Here is a 15876-nt window from a genome sequence, read left to right as displayed (position 1 = left end):
TTCCCCCCCCCCCCCATGCCCTCCCAGGGTGTAAGCAGTGGTGGGAACTGCCTCCTCCCCCTTCATGAGTTGCGGCTCTGCCCCCCCACCCCTGCCTCCTCCCTCACCATGGGGGGGGGGCATTGATTTGCACCCCCTTTCCCCTTCCTTACCCCCTCCCCTTCCACCACACTGGACTTACCAGCTGGAGGCAATTTTCTACACTGCTGGCTGTTCTTCTTGCGGCTTGAGTGCTGCGCTGAGGCTGCACTCAGCACAGGCATTCATTGGCCAAATTATTGGCCCCATCAGGCCGATATCCGATACAGCCAGTTTTCTTTATATTGGTAGTGATCTGATATCAGACCGATGTAATCGGTGCACCTCTAACTATTGCTATTTCTTCTGAACCAAGTTTACATGACATCAGATGGGCAGTTCCAGTTTATTCTTCCCATTGCATATTTGTTTTTCTCCTCTTTTAGAAGTTTCCCATGAACTTGTTTCCTTGCTTGTTATGCCTTGATGTTTTTGATATAGCATTGGAGACTGAAACTTTTTGGATTATGTATTAATCTTTTTTTTTTTTTTTTTTTTTAATCCATTTCCAAACCTGTTAACACCAAAGACTATCCAATGCTACAGCTTTGTATTGATTATTTTCTAAACTAGAGGTTGTTTTAGTTTTCATTTTTTATAACTTATAAATGGGAGCATATTCTCAGTAACCAATTTAATCATTTAAGTTTTTTATCAAAAGAAATGTAGGGCTAAGATTTCTAGGTTGCATTATATATTGGGCATTATGGATATATCAAATCAGATTGTAACCTAGGATATGGAGCTCTTTTACAGTTAGCATCCCAACTCCTGTACCCTGCTCTGCTTGTAGTGTCAGACCTCTGAGGATTCCTGTGAGCCAGCAGTTCCCATTCTATCACCAGCTGACTCCCTAGCTTTTGACAGAAAAAGATCTTTGCCAGATTTGTCGTTACTGACTGGTGTTTCCTAGTTGCCAAACTGGCCTCTGGAAGTTGGGTGTTTAATTAAAGCAACTGGGGTTTGGTCTGGCCAGAGGATTATGCTTCTTTGTAAATTTGGCTTCTTACCTCTTTTTCCAATTTTGTGCTATGCTAGTCTGGAGTGGTGGAGCCCTAGTTTAGAAAAGGTGAAATTCCTGAAAGGTCATCTTACTTTGTATGTGGCTTCAGTTTTTAAATAGCTGTTTTTCAGTGTTAAAAACTGGATGTTATGGTTTTTGTGTTTTAAAGCCAAGATCCCCATTTTCATACCCCTAGTACAAGTCCACGAAAATAATTTTGAATGAAGACTATTAAGTACAACAATGCCAGTGGGCATTGCACGCTGGCTTTCATGGTGCTCAGAAAATATCTGCTAAACAAAATCAACAATAATGACAAAAGAATTGAGTTCTTTTTGTGGTTGATCCAACTATTAAAGAGCTATAAAAGAAAGCTGCCCATTAGTTATCAATTTATGAGCCATTCAGAAAACTATTGTTTAAGCTTCATAATATCTTTGACAGCTTTCTAATCTCCCATTGTTTTGGCAAGTGTTACGTTATAAAACCTGCCTGACGTTTTATAGCCTAGCTGAAGTACAGCAGTGTATCTCAAAGATTCTCTCCCTGTGGATGAGCTGTAGTGGGCAGAATGTAAAACTTAAATATCTGTCTGTCCAATTTGAATCTTCCCTTGTCAAAGCATAGAAGTAGTGCTGCCAAATGACACAAATATAAAATGCATAACCTACAGCATTGTACACAAACAGAGGATTAGTTTTGTTGTAACTTTTCAAGGTGTAGAATGCAGTTGTACTCTCCTCGCCTAGAATTGCCCAGTTTATACCAAAAATGTTAAAATCCAAAGTTTATATAGGGAAAACCTGAGGGATGTGCAGATCTGAGTCAGCTGATAATGACTGTATACTTATCGTATTAAATTATTTAGGAAAAGGCATGAATTATTTTTCACATAAACTTCTGGGTGAGGTTTTTTTCTTCTTTTTTATTCAGTTTGTCTAAATAAATAGTCTATGTATACTTTAACCTTATAATAGTCCTTACAGATGGTAAAACTGCAGGAGAATAGGATGAATAAGTAAAGGATATATTATTTAGCTTCTTATTCAAGAAATAAAGTATAGTTGTTATGTAAAATCATTAAAGCAAAGGGCATAAATAGGCTGTCTTTGGGCATTGTGCTCCAGAAGTTGTGCAGGGGGAGAGGGCCGGGCTCTAATTAAAGTGCCCAGAACATCATGTGTATCAGTGTCCCTGCACTGAAAAATTGCAGTGGGGCTCTTTAACCAAAGTTGGTTGAATGAGCTTTAGTTAAAGTGTTCCTGCCAACATTTTTCAGCACAGGGATGCTGATACACATGACACTGGAGTCTGTTGGAGTGCAGTAATTACCAAGCTCCAGCAGACTCAATTAATTGCATCATGTCAGAGCAGCCTCACTGCATGTCTATAAGCACCCAGGGTAGGAAGGGATAAAACTAAAGTAATAGCCCTGTTGGGCCAGTTTAGTAATTCTTCACATCCTCATATTTTTGAATATATTGCTACTTTCCAGACATGGAGAACATTTTTTTCTGGATTTTGAACACAAAGTCTCTTTAGGATTGAATTTGTATCCAGTAAATGTGTATCAGGTTAAAAGGGATGTATTATTTTATCAATGCATTGGTTTTATGTGCTGCAATATCACTTCTTGATGGCAATTAAATGCACTTATGTCCAAATGCCAAAGTAATAATGTACTTGTTAAGTATGACCCAGCCAATGGTGGGGGTGGAGAGGGGGGTGGGGGGCATTCTTTTAACTTCCATGGTGTTAGATCAGACCTTAAAGCTGGTCATTGTTGACATTAGTATATGTCTAATCTAGTCCTATTGTGTCCATTGCTGTAATATCTTGGCTTTATAAGGATGGGTGAAAGCATTATTGTTACTCATCAACTGAATGATGTATTATCTCGTGTCAAATACATTATAATCCTCTGTTCTAATGTGTTATCTGGTGCAGATTATTTGTAAACCATGGTGATAGGGCAGAAAATCTAGCAAATCCCTGGTAATATTCAGGGGGTTGCCTACTGAATATAGACCATGAGCCTGCTATAACTACCATGATGATATTTAAGCCTGGGGCTGAGCTAAGCCAGGGAGTCTAGCCCTGTAAACCACAGCAGTGTAACTAGGGGTGGGCAAGCAGGGCTGATTTAGAGGGAGAGCAAGATTATTGGCTGCTTCAAGGCAGCAGGATATAATTTATTGTTTTCACTGGGGGTTTGTAGAAGGGACTAAGGGCTGGTTTTGGAAGTCCGATTAGTGCCTGAGAGGTACATGACTGCCTTGCGTCCTGCCAGGAGTTAGGCTAAAGGCACAGTCAGAGGGCCTAGAGCCCAGAAACGGGCTGAGCTTGGGGCCAGAGAGCCCAGGGCCCAGGGAGGGGCAGAACCTGGGGACAGATGGCCTGGAGAGTTGGAGTTGGCTCAATGCCCAAAGCAGGGCTGAGGTAGGGCCAGGGGGCTCAGAAAGAGCCAGAACAGGCTCAGCACCTAGAACAGGGTAGAGATAGGGCCAGGGAGCCCAGAATTAGAGTAGTGCCCAGAAGCCAGGTCCAGCACAGTGGGCATTGGCTAGAAGGCCCAGCTAGAGAAAATGGCTGAGAAGGCCTGATGCTCCAACAAAGGGAATGATGCTCCAGTGACATCTGAGGCATGGGCATGATGTAAAGGGGCAGTTGGAGCCATGTAATAAGCCCTTAAGGCAATGAGTGCCTCAAGGCTTGTATTGGCCAGGAAGGCCCAACTATGGACAGACTCAGTTTGGCTTAGTGGGGTCCAGGAGGGGATCCACAGAGAAGGAAGGACAAGGACTAGTTCTAGGACTGATGGGCAGCTTCTCTTTCATAATTTAACCATTACATCAAGGCATGGCAGGAAAGAGCAGAGGGGAGGGTATTTAGCATCAGGTTGAGGCAGTGGCCATTTGGCCCCCAGGGAGCAGCATGGTAATGCTGGGGTCCTGGTCCTGCTACAATGACTGAGGCCATTTAGAATCAAAACTTGTGGCAGAGGTGAAATATTTTATTAGACCAACTAGATATTAGTAAAGTAAATACTTTATTTGCAAGCTTTTGGGCACAGGCATCTTTTATTAGGCAAGGGAGATTGCAAAGTTTGTAAAATTGGAGACTTTACTACACCTTCAGCTCTTCTGTGAAATATGAAGTTTCATTTCTACCTAGAACAACTTTACAATCTTTGCAATCTCCTATGCCTGATGAAGGGTGCCTATGCCTAATCTGGCAAATAAATAATTGATTTTGCTAATATCTAGTTGGTCGAATAAAAAATATCACCTCTGCCATGCGTTTTGATTCCTTTTGCCTCTAAGCCGATATGGCTACAACCTGGATACCTGACATAAATCAAAACAAGTACTTTGAATTGCACCCTGTGCCCGCCTCCATTCAACTAAGCGCTCCTGCGCGGCCTTCGCCCGGACTAAAGATCGTGTCCATCCCGGGCTCGCGGGTGGACCCCACAGGCTACCCCTGCTGACATCAGGGGGGCCCCTTAACTCTCCTGCCATGACTTTATATGTTGCTTCAGTGGAGGGGTTCCCCCTCGGGGCAGCTCCCGGATCGCCGCGCCTTCCAGCGGGCACTCACGGGGCTCCGACCTCCCCTACACCCCGGCCACTCGCCACCTTGGGCTGCCGATCTTCGGGCCCCTTTGGTGTTCTTGACTCCTCCCCAACTTCTGCCTATGGCTTACCAGCCACATGCCTGCGTCTTCGGGCCTGGTGTAAGGTCCACGAAGTCCCACGGCCTAGTCCGTCCAATAGGACTCCCTATCACCCTATACTGCACACCCTGTGATGCGACATGCCTGACCACCACCGTGATAACTAAGGCCTCTACACTACTGGGCCGAGAGGCCCAAAAGGGTGCCTCTGGACCCTGGACCACGTGGATTACCCTGGGCTCGGGTTCCACCGCCCTAGCGGCTCACCCCACTTGGGTGTTAAGTCCCCGCCTCTTCCTGAGGCCGCTATGGGTCGCGGAGGGCCACTGTCTAACCCTACTCCGGGTCTTCGGCCGCCCTCCTGTGCAGCCCGATGGGGCCCCGTTGGACATGTCCTCTCGCTACCTCTTCCCTGAGGCTCCTGTGCAGACTCACGCCTGGGTCTCAGCGCCGGCTTGCCCCGACGCTGCTCTCTGGGCTCCTGCCTCTGGTTCCTCTGTTGGTGCTGCCACTGGCTCTGCTGCAGGTATATCTGTTAAGTCCCCTGTCGGCGTCGCTCACAGCTTTCCTGCCGCTTCTGCGGCTGACGTCTCTGCCGGCTCTCCAACCGGCTCTGCCTCCGGTGTCACAGCCAACTTCCCTGCTGGCTCGACTCTCTGCATTACAGTCGGCTTCCCTGCCGGCTCTGCTGTCGGCTCCGTCAGAGCCTCTCCTGGCTCCGCCCCCGGCGTTCCATGCTGCCGGGTACAGCGGCTGATTCCCTTCGTGTGAGGGCTCTTCCCTCCAGCCTGCACACATCAGCTGCCCTGCCGCATCATCGGGGCCGCTTTTTATCTCTCCCGGGCAGCGTCTCCCGCCCACTCTGCTCGGCTGCAGCTGTATATATGCACGGCTAATCACCCTCACCGGTGGTTTCGCTGTGCGTCTCTCCTCCGGTTCTTCAGGCTCTACGAAAGGTAAGTGGGGCTCCCTTTCGGCCTGGGGTCCTCCTGCCACCCCAGCTCCCCTGGGACACACCCCAAAAGATATTGGAAGCTAGTAAAGGCTCAGGAGCATGAAAGTAATGTGCTTTTGATTACCCGTCCCTGTCAGAAGGCATGTTGCCCCATTCTGCACCAGCTGCAGCTTCCAGATTAGTCTTGAAGAGCATCTCCACATAGACTACGTGGCAGTAGTCTAGCCTTGAGGTTATGAAGCATGGATGATGGTGGCCAGATCCAAGTCTGAAAGAAAGGGTCACAGTCTTCTTATGAAATGGAGTTGGTGAAAGGCACTTATCATGGAAAATATGCTTATACAAGTTTGTGAAAGTCACTTAGGGCACTTACATTTGTTCTGTTTTTCACATCATCAGGTCCCTGAAAGCACTCTACAGCTGTGATGTAACACACATGAATGGCTGCAGAGCACCTTTAAAATAGCCGTTCATGCAAAAAAATAACCCTCATCAAGTTGAGTATTAGATAAAGGTGCTCTAAAGCAGAATGCCTTGTTGATCTTGTGTTCGCTTTAGGGTGACCTTTTTTGTGTGGGGGCAAGGCTTGGCTGGTATTTGTGCTGGGTAGAATGGAGCCTTCTTGGGCCCAGCCTGGCTCTCCCTAATGCCCCAGCCAGGGTAGCTAGGGAGAGCTTGTGAGACATGTGGGCTCTGTTCCCCTATGCCCCACCCCCCCTAGCTCTGGCCAGGCAAAGCCCAGCTGCCAGCTCTGTGTTACTCCCTTCCTCTTCCCTTCTCTGCTGACAGCCTTGGAACTGGGGGAGGCAGTGCTGGGGAGAAAGGTGGTTCAGCTGCCTCCTCGGAGGCTGCTGGACCACCCCCACCTGCTGGCCAGGGCCAGTGCAGGCAGGCTCAATCTCTTTGCCCTTCTTCCCCGCTCCCTTCCCCTGACCCAACAGGTGAATGTCTGTTGGGTCATGGGGGAAGGGGGTGCTCTAACTCATGGCACTTTGTATAGAGCACCATGAATTAGACTGTGGCTCCTAAGCATTTATAGGCACCCTTAGTCACTACTGCAACCTGAGAATTTGGTGCAGCAGTGATTCTAGGAGCACCCAAAGCCTGCAAATTTGAGTGACAAGGGGAGGCTGATCCCTCAGATGATGCATTTCCTTATCACTGACAAGTCATGAAGTTTACCAGCTGCCATCACCTCAATCTTGTCTGGAGTCAGTTTCAGTTGGTTTACTTTTATACAATCCCTATCTGTAGCCAGGCACTAGATAAGAAGTGAGTCTGCAAGAAGGACAGTATTGATGCTACTGGATTTGGACCCAGCACCTATATTTTTGTTTTGGGTGAAGACAACCCTCAGATTGACCACAACACCTGCCAGTTGATAATAGGTGAATTTATTGATACAGAGTAAGAACAAAAAAGCAACAATACAAACAATTAAACAATTCTATATCTGCCAATACTTGGGCTATCATCAGAGTCAAAGTACATCTGGGTGGGATGCAGGCTCCACTCTAAGGCTCTCTCTCTTAGGTGTCAGCAGTCTGGAGGTGGGATGCCAAGGCCCACAGCCCCCCTCCAGTGGGGTGCATAAGATGGGCTGCTGGTATGCTCTCGGTGGCCTCAGGGACCCTATGTGGGGGAGAAGGATGGGAATGGGAACCCCTCTCAGGGAGCAAAATGGGGAGAGACAGTGAGGGGCAGAACAAAGGGAGGGACCCTTTGTTAATCTCAAGTCTCTGCTTTTGTATTCTCCTTCCCCCTTGATGACTCCTGATGACTCTTCATCCGTGGCTAATGCTGGTTGGTTCTCTCTCTTGTGGTCATAAGTCCATGTAGCCTTCTGAGCCTTCTCCTAATTTGGTCTGTTCCCCCAAAACTGGGACTTAGGCCCCCCCATGTCTCTAAGGCCTTGTTGCTGGTGTCACTTGTCTTGTGTTATGGGACTGTATGGTACATACTTCTTTGGTTCCCAGGCTGTGTGTCCTTGTTGTGTTAGACAGCCTGTCTACCTTGAAGGCTGTGATCTTGTGTTATGGCATGCTCCCCTTCATTCTCAGGCTGTGTCCATCTGTTAGCCTTGTTGTACTAGGCAGCCTGTCTACTTCCAGGGCCATGAGAAGTAGTGTGCATTTCCCAAGCTCTTTAGAAATCCATTTAACCCCTGCTGCCCATTGTGACCCCTTATAATGCATATATCTATACCTATAAGCCAATTCCCTAAAAAATGGCCTTTAAATACCATTTCTAAGCCAACAAGCGTCATCATCATACTGATAGCACCTTGCTAAGTCTCTGCATAAACTCATCCAGTGGTTTCAGATGCATGTTGAAAAGAGGGGACAAGAAGTTAGAGCCCTAGGGGACCCCACAGGAGCAGTCCAAAGAGGATAATAACTTCATTCAGTTTATTATATTCCATTCCACAAGGTTCTTTAAAACTCCAGTATAATAATCCAATTCTTTTTTTGCTTTGGCAGTAGCTCCCAGCTTCATGTCCTTTGCAGATTTTATGAGGACACTTCATACTCCCGAAGCAAGGTCACTCACAGACATTTTAAACAGGATAGGCACTCTGTTCCATGAGGAACAATACTGATAACTTTTCTCCAGTCAAATAACTGTTCTCCAGTCAACATAACCTCTGTTGGGTTTGGATGCTACAACATTTTATTTTTAAGCCTACTTCTTACTATTATGGCTAATCCTTTTGCTGCTATTTGTTTCTATGCTTCCTCTCTAAGATGTGCACGCTTGTGTGTGTGTGTCTGTGTGAAAAGGGGCAAGCTGAGGGAGGAGGTGACAAAAGAGACTTTGATAGAGCTTTTTTGGGTCTGAATGAATTCAAGTCATCAGGACTGGATGAACTTCATCCCCGGGTACTGAAGGAGCTGCAGAGGAGATTTTGGAGTCCCTGGCAATGATCTTCATGAAGTTGTGGGAGACCAGTCAGGTACCAGAGGACTGGAAAAGGGCCAACATAGAGCACCTCTTTAAAAGAAGGCAATAAGGTAGATCTGGGGAACTACAAGCTGCTTAGTCTCACCTCAATACCTAGGAAGTTACTGGAGTACATACTTAGGAAGGCCATTTGCAAGCACCTGGAAGAAGAAAGGCTGACTGCAAGCAGCTAGCATGGATTTATGAAAAACTGATAGTGTCAAACTTGATCTTTCTTTGACAAAGTAACTACTTGAATGGATGAAGAGAATGGTGTAGATATAGTATATCTGGAATTCAGGAAGGCTTTTGAGAAGGTCCTGCATGACCTTCTCATAAACAAATTGGAGAAATGTGGGCTAGATAAAACTATTAGAAGGTGGATAGACAACTGGCTCAATAGACACAAGCAATTGGTAATTATTAATGGGTCCATGTCAGAATGGCAGGAGGTTTTGAATGGAGTCCCATAGGGGTCTGTCCTGGGCCCAGTGCTGTTCAACATGTTTGTTAAACATTTGGATACTGACATGCAAAAAGCTCCTTGACTGAGTTTGAGGATGAGACAGAAAAGGAAGGATTGTGGACACATTGCGGGGGTGGAGGGGAGGAGATGAGTGTAATTTGGAACGTTCTTACAGATTGGCAAATTGGGCTAGAGCTAACAGGATGAAGTCCAATACGGACAAATGCAAGGTACTGTACTTTGGAGGAATAATGAAAAACACAAATACAAAATGGGAGAGACTTGGCTTGATAACAGCACTTAGGAAAAGGATTTGGGAATCTTCATAGACCCCAGACTCCATATGAGTCTGTAGTGTGATTCAGTCGCATAAAAGATAAGTGTGGTTTTGGAATGTATCGATTGAAGCATTTGATCAGGGTGGGCAATTATTTCAGCATTAATGAGCTTTGGTGATCTGTCAAGGGCTACAATAGTGGCCCCACCCCTTGACAAGAGCCCTGCCCTCTCGTTCCCATCTTGGGACCAGAAGTGCTGCCCCCTAACCTCTCACTTTTACCAGTGGAAGTCCCTCTAGCTATTCCAGTTAACTGTCAAAGTGCTTTAAAATTGTAAATATATTGATAAAATATTGCATTCAGCTGATACCTATGTATACAGTGGCATTTCATTTGAATCACAGAAAAATGCGGATTTTGGGTTTTTTATCAGAGAATTAGTGATTTTTTTTTTTTAAATGCAATTTTTAAATGGAGAAAACCCAGATACCTGCTAATTAGTGTCAGTTCTGTGACAGTAGTTTTATGATTTAGATATTTGTCTACTGGGAACAGATTTAGGACAGTTTAAATCATTTTTCATAGAGCACTGTTCAGTCCTGAGGTACTAATAACTTTTGCCACTTACCTGGGCTTGATTTTAAGTGATTAACTTATATAGGAAAGAAAAGGGGAAAGGTGTGCTTGGGTCAAGGAAGAAATCAGTATAAGGGAGGAAGCATGAATGTGCATATTGGGCTGCAATTAATTGTAGTCATTTTATGCTGGACTAAGAAATGGTAAAATAATTGGCCAATTCTGAGAAAGGAAAAGGCTTTCCTTGATGTGAAAAAGTAATTTCATCTCTGCTGACAGATGTCGGGATTGTCAGGTCCGTGAAATTGGAAGAGAAATATTTTAACTTGTTGGGGAAACAATGATCTTATTTTATCTAATTTTTTTTTGTGGTTATTGAAAGCATTATGCAATATGAATAAAGAATTTTTGTGTATTAGGTGTTTAACTCATATACTGTGATTCTATTAAATCATAGGTCGTGTTTTTTATTTTGCTACTGTAGGATACAGTGTTAATAGTCATAATTTTCTTTATATTATTGCAAATACAGATAATATTGATTATAGTGATAGGGGTCGTTTGTTTCCACTCATTTAACCTCTTTCTTGGAAACATTGAGGTCCAGGTTATATTTCTTTGTAAATTCACTCATACACATCTTGGGTATAAACAGCTGCATTCATGATACATAGATGCTGGCATTACAACCTGCTGTCTTTGGTAGCAAATACAGAATTTGGCATTATAGATTGTTAGGGGCTGGAAGGGACCTTGCAGATGATTGGGTCTAGCCCTTCCGCTCTAGGCAGGAAGACAAGTGGGATTAGGTGACCCCAGCGAGGTGACTGTCTAGTCTTCTCTTGAAAACCTCCAGGGTAGTTGACTGCACCACCTCTGGAGGGAGTTTATTCCACCATCTGGACACCCAGACTGTGGAGGAGTTTTTCCTGGTATTAAGCCTGAAGCAGCCTTCCAGGGGTTTGTATCCATTGGTCCTGGCCGTCCCTGGGGATGCCCTAGTGAACAGTTATTCGCCAAGCTCCTAATGCACTCCTCTGATATAGTGGTAAGCTGCTATCAAGTCCCCTCTCAACATTCTCTTGTTTAGGTTAAAGAGGCCCAGGTCCCTCACCCTTTCCTCATATGGCTTGCTTTGCAAGTCCCTGATCATAAGGGTGGCTCTTTTCTGGACCCTCTCAAGTCTTTCTATGTTCTTATTGAAGTGCGGCTCCCAGAACTGGATGCGGTACTCCAGCTGTGGTCTCACCAGTGCTGAGTACAGTGGAAGTATCACTTTCTTAGTTTTACATGAGATGCATTGGTTGATGCATGCCAGCATGTTGTTTGCTGTGCTGACCACTGCCTCGCACTGAAGGCTCATATTCATGTGATGGTCTATCATTACCCCTAGGTCCCTTTCAGCCGTGGTGCAAGTCAAGCTGTCACTACCAAGCCTGTATGTGTGTTGAGGGTTGTTTGCCCCTAGATGGAGCACCTTACACTTGGAAGTGTTAAAATTCATCTGGTTCCAGTCTGCCCAACTCTTGAGCCTGTCCAGGTTTGCCTGTATCTGTGACCTATCTTCTGGCATGACCATGCTGCCCCATAACTTAGTGTCATCTGTGAACTTGGCCAGCAAGCTTATCACTCCCCCATCCAAATAATTGATGAAGATGTTGAAAAGCACCGGTCCAAGCACAGACCTCTGAGGGACACCACTGGCCACTTTGCACCAGGATGACACAGATCCATTCATGAGAACTCTCTGGGTCCTACCCTATAGCCAGTGTCCCACCCACTGAACCATCAAGCAGCTGAGCCCACCATCTTCCAGTTTTACCACAAGGATATCATGGGACACTAGAACAAAAGCCTTTTGAAAGTCTAGGTATATAACATCTACCATGTCTCCTGTGTCCAGGTGGCAAGAGACCTGGTCATAGAAGGAGATGAGTTTGGTAAGACAAGACCTACCCATGACAAAGCCATGCTGGCTGTCATTCAGAATCTTACTTTCTGTGAGCGTATCACACACAGATTCTTTAATGAGCTTTTCCAGGATTTTCCCTGGAATGGAGGTTAGGCTGATTGGCCTATAGTTGCCTGGGTCCTCCCTCTTCCCTTTCTTGAAGATGGGTACAATGTTGGCCCTCTTTCAATCCTCAGGAATTTCCCCTGTGCGCACAAATTCTGAAAGAGCTTTGCAAGGGTCTCTGGGATGACCTCAGCCAGCTCATTCAGCACTCTTGGATGGAGTCCATCCAGTCCTGCTGACTTATACATTTCTAGCTTTTCTAATTGGTATTGCACCCACTCAGCACCAACAGTGGGGAGGCTGTCAGTCTTGGCATGCCCCCTATGAGCCTTATCTCGCTTGACTTTCCCCATGGTCTGGTGAAATACTGAAGCAAAGTGGGTATTCAGGTGTTCAATTTTTTCCTGAATGTTGGTTACCAGCTGTCCTGAGGTGTTAAGCAGGGGTCCCACAGTTCCATTTGTTTTCCTTCTACTGCTTACATACCTAAAGAAGGACTTCTTATTGTACTTGACTCCCATGACCCCAGCTGACTTCCTGCCCTTTGGGCAGGGGGCTGGACTCGATGATCTTCCGAGGTCCCTTCCAGCCCTAATGTCTATGAAATCTATGAAAGTGCTGGCCACTGTTATATAGTCCTCCTTGAGGACCATCCCTAGCTTCCACTGGCCACTGTGTGTACACCTCTTTTTTCTTTTTTAAGAGGAGCACAATGTCTCTATTAAGCCAGGAGGGCTTGCCAGCCCTTCTGCTGCCTTTCCTCTTTGCAGGAAGTTTTCTTTTGTGCTTTGATGAGTGTACCATTGAACAATGACCACTCTTTGTATACCCCATTTGCCTTGCCTTCCTGGTCTTGCATTGCCTCCCCTACTAATGCTCTGAGCCTGTCAAAGTCAGCATTTTTTAAGTCCAACACTTCAGTCCTACTGGCTGATTTGTTGACCTTGCAGCGGACAGTGAACCTGATAATTTCATGGTCGCTGTTGCCTAGGTTACCCTCAATGTTCAAGTCACACACCAGATAATCTCCTTTGGCCAAGACCAAGTCTAGGAAAGCATTACCTCTGGTTGGCTCTTGCACTTCCTGGGTCAGGAGGAGCTCCTCAATCACAGTCAGGTGTGCACGGATGATCTGATATAGCCAAGCGTTCCTCCCAATCTGTGTCTGGGTAATTGAAGTCACGCATGAAAACCAAGTCCCTTGCATGCATGGCCTCTGTCAGTTCTCAAGAGAACTCCAGCTCCTCTCCTTGGTTTGGTGGCCTTGGTTTGGTGAGTTAGGTTTCTCTCACTTGCCTGCCCCCCCCCCATCCCCCCCCAGCTTGACCCAGAGGGTTTCAAGCTGTTTATCTCTGGAGCCAATGTCAGCCTCCAGAGAGGTGTACTGCTTTCTTATGTAGAGAGCTACTCCTCCGCTTTTTCTCCCTACTCTGTCCCTTCTGTGAAGGGTGTAGCCCTCTACAGCTACACTCCAGTCCTGCGAGGAGTCTCACCAGGTCTCTGTGATCCCTACCAGGTCGTATGGCCCACTAGAGAGCAGGAGGGCTAGCTGCTCCTGCTTGTTCCCCATGCTCCTGGCATTGGTGTACAGGCAGCTGAGGCCCCCAACTGACACCCTCAATTTCCTGAGATGCTGTGGGAGAACTGTTTGGTTAGCATTTTCAAAAACAGCTGTGCTAATGTCCTTCATAGGGGACCTTTCCTGTGTGCCAGTCCCCGGGCATGCTCCTCTTGGAGTTTCCCCATCCCCCAGCAAAGTCAGTTTAAAGCCCTGTGCAGTAGATCAGCCATCCTGGCTGAGAATCGGGCCTTACCTCTCTGTGTAAGGTGAATTCCATCTCGTCCTAGGAGTCCTCTCTCTCTGAAGTGCATGCTCTGGTCGAAGAAACCAAACCCCTCCTGGTAACACCACCGTCTGAGGCATCTGTTAACCTCTTTCATGCAGCTTTCCCTCCTGGGTCTATGACCTGCAACAGGGAGCACAGAAGAGAAAACTACTTCAGTCCCTAGTTCCTTGAGCCCAGCCCCCAGAGCCCTGTAGTCACTCATGACACAGCCCTGGCTGTGTCATTCATGCCCACATGGATGAGGAGCATGAGATAATAGTTGGAGGAACTGATGAGCCTGGGCATCCTCTCCGCAACAGCTCAGATGCGGGCCTCAGGGAGAAAGCAGACCTCTCAGGCTAAGGGTTCCAGATGGCAGATAGGTCCCTCTGTACCCATCAGGAGAGTCCTGTGCGGGCCCTCTCCCGATCCCGCCTGGGTCGCCATGTGCGAGTATTCTCCCGATCCCATCTGGGTCGCCATGTGCGAGCCGGGGGCGAGCCGGGCCCGTCTTTGTGCACACAGGCTGTGGCCAGCAGCCCGGGCACGCGGGGTTGGAGAAAACCGCGGCACGGTATGGTACGCTCGAGCTAGAATCAGTCACGGAGGCGTAATGGTTGATTGAAAAGATTATTTACTTACACCCCAGGTGGTCGCGGTGCAGGCTGGTCAGCTTTCCAGGCACAGCTCCGCTTGAGTTCTTGGTGGAGGACTCTAATAGACTCGGTTCCTTGACCCCGGAGTGGTTTAGGCTCCGCGGGTTCAATAATTCGTTCTCACAGAGCAGCTGTATCTCCGTGGGTTACTTGGTTCCCAGGTCCCCCGGAGTTGTTAAGACTCCGTGGGTTCGACAGTTGGGTCCTTAGGATAGGAATACAGCTGGACTGCGATCGGTGATGGGGAGAGGCTAGAGGTTATGTGCCTCAGAGTTGTTAAGGCTCCGAGGGTTCGGTAAATAGGTCCCCCAGAGTTGTTGAAGCTCCGTGGGTTCCACAAATTAAACCTCTGTTGCCCTCTTAAGGAAAAAGCTGGGTTCGTAGGGATCAGCAGTGCTTAGAAATCCTCACGCTCCTTTCCCGAACTCCATGTGCTTTCTCTCTCTCCAACTTGGGCGGAAACTACCCAAGCCTTTTGTACGGCTAGCAAGCCAATAGCTAGTCGCCACGTATGCCTACATTTAGAACTGGCCAATAATGTGGCACGAATCTAAATACAAATGGCAGGAACTCCTTTGCATTGTGCATCACTATAATGCAAAAGGAATGCACTATGCAAAGAAAGCTACAGAACTGGCGGGAAAAACTCCTGCACGTGGGTTCTTAATTGCAACAGAACACTCCACTGTGCAAAAGAGCTGCAATTTGGCGGGAACATGATTTAGCGATGCCGAAGCGCACACAAACAAGAAAAACCACAACTTTGGGTTGTGACAAGTCCCACCCCCAACCCAACGTCTTCTCGTAGGGATGGGAATACTTAGTTCCTCCTCTGATGTCTCTGTCATTAAAATGCTTCAATTTATGGAGTGAGAATCCATCACCGCTCCCATTGAAATCTGAATGAATTAACATTGACCTTCAGTAGAATCGGGATTAGGCCTTTGGACAATACAGAATTCCAATGCCTGATTGTTGAGCAGTTACTGGCATGAATAATCAAATGATGTTGATGGGACTACTCCCTACAAGTAAATTGCTCATTACCTATAAGGGGCTTTTAATTTGTCCCTTCATATTTACAAGATGACTTTAAAGGATTTAGATTGGGGCAGCAACCCCTAGCACATGTGCCAGAGTGTGGTACGTGATGGCATCTTGCTTGGCATGCATGCCTCGGCCCAGAGGGGGCTGGGGCTGCACTGCCACAACAAGGATCAGGCCCCTCACAGCTCCTCTGCACCCAGAGGTGCTTGTGCAACTGCTGCCAGCAATGAGCTGGGCCAGGCCTCCACAGACCCTGGTGCAGTGGCTTGCAGCCTCTCTGCTGCCTGCCATGAGCAGACCAGGTTCTGTGGAAGGTGGTAGGGGGCCTTCCAAGAGCCGAGGCTGGCTGTGGCAGGGA

Source organism: Alligator sinensis, unplaced genomic scaffold (assembly GCF_000455745.1).
Source record: "Alligator sinensis unplaced genomic scaffold, ASM45574v1 scaffold465_1, whole genome shotgun sequence".
NCBI lineage: Eukaryota > Metazoa > Chordata > Crocodylia > Alligatoridae > Alligator > Alligator sinensis.
This window is presented reverse-complemented; position numbering follows the sequence as displayed.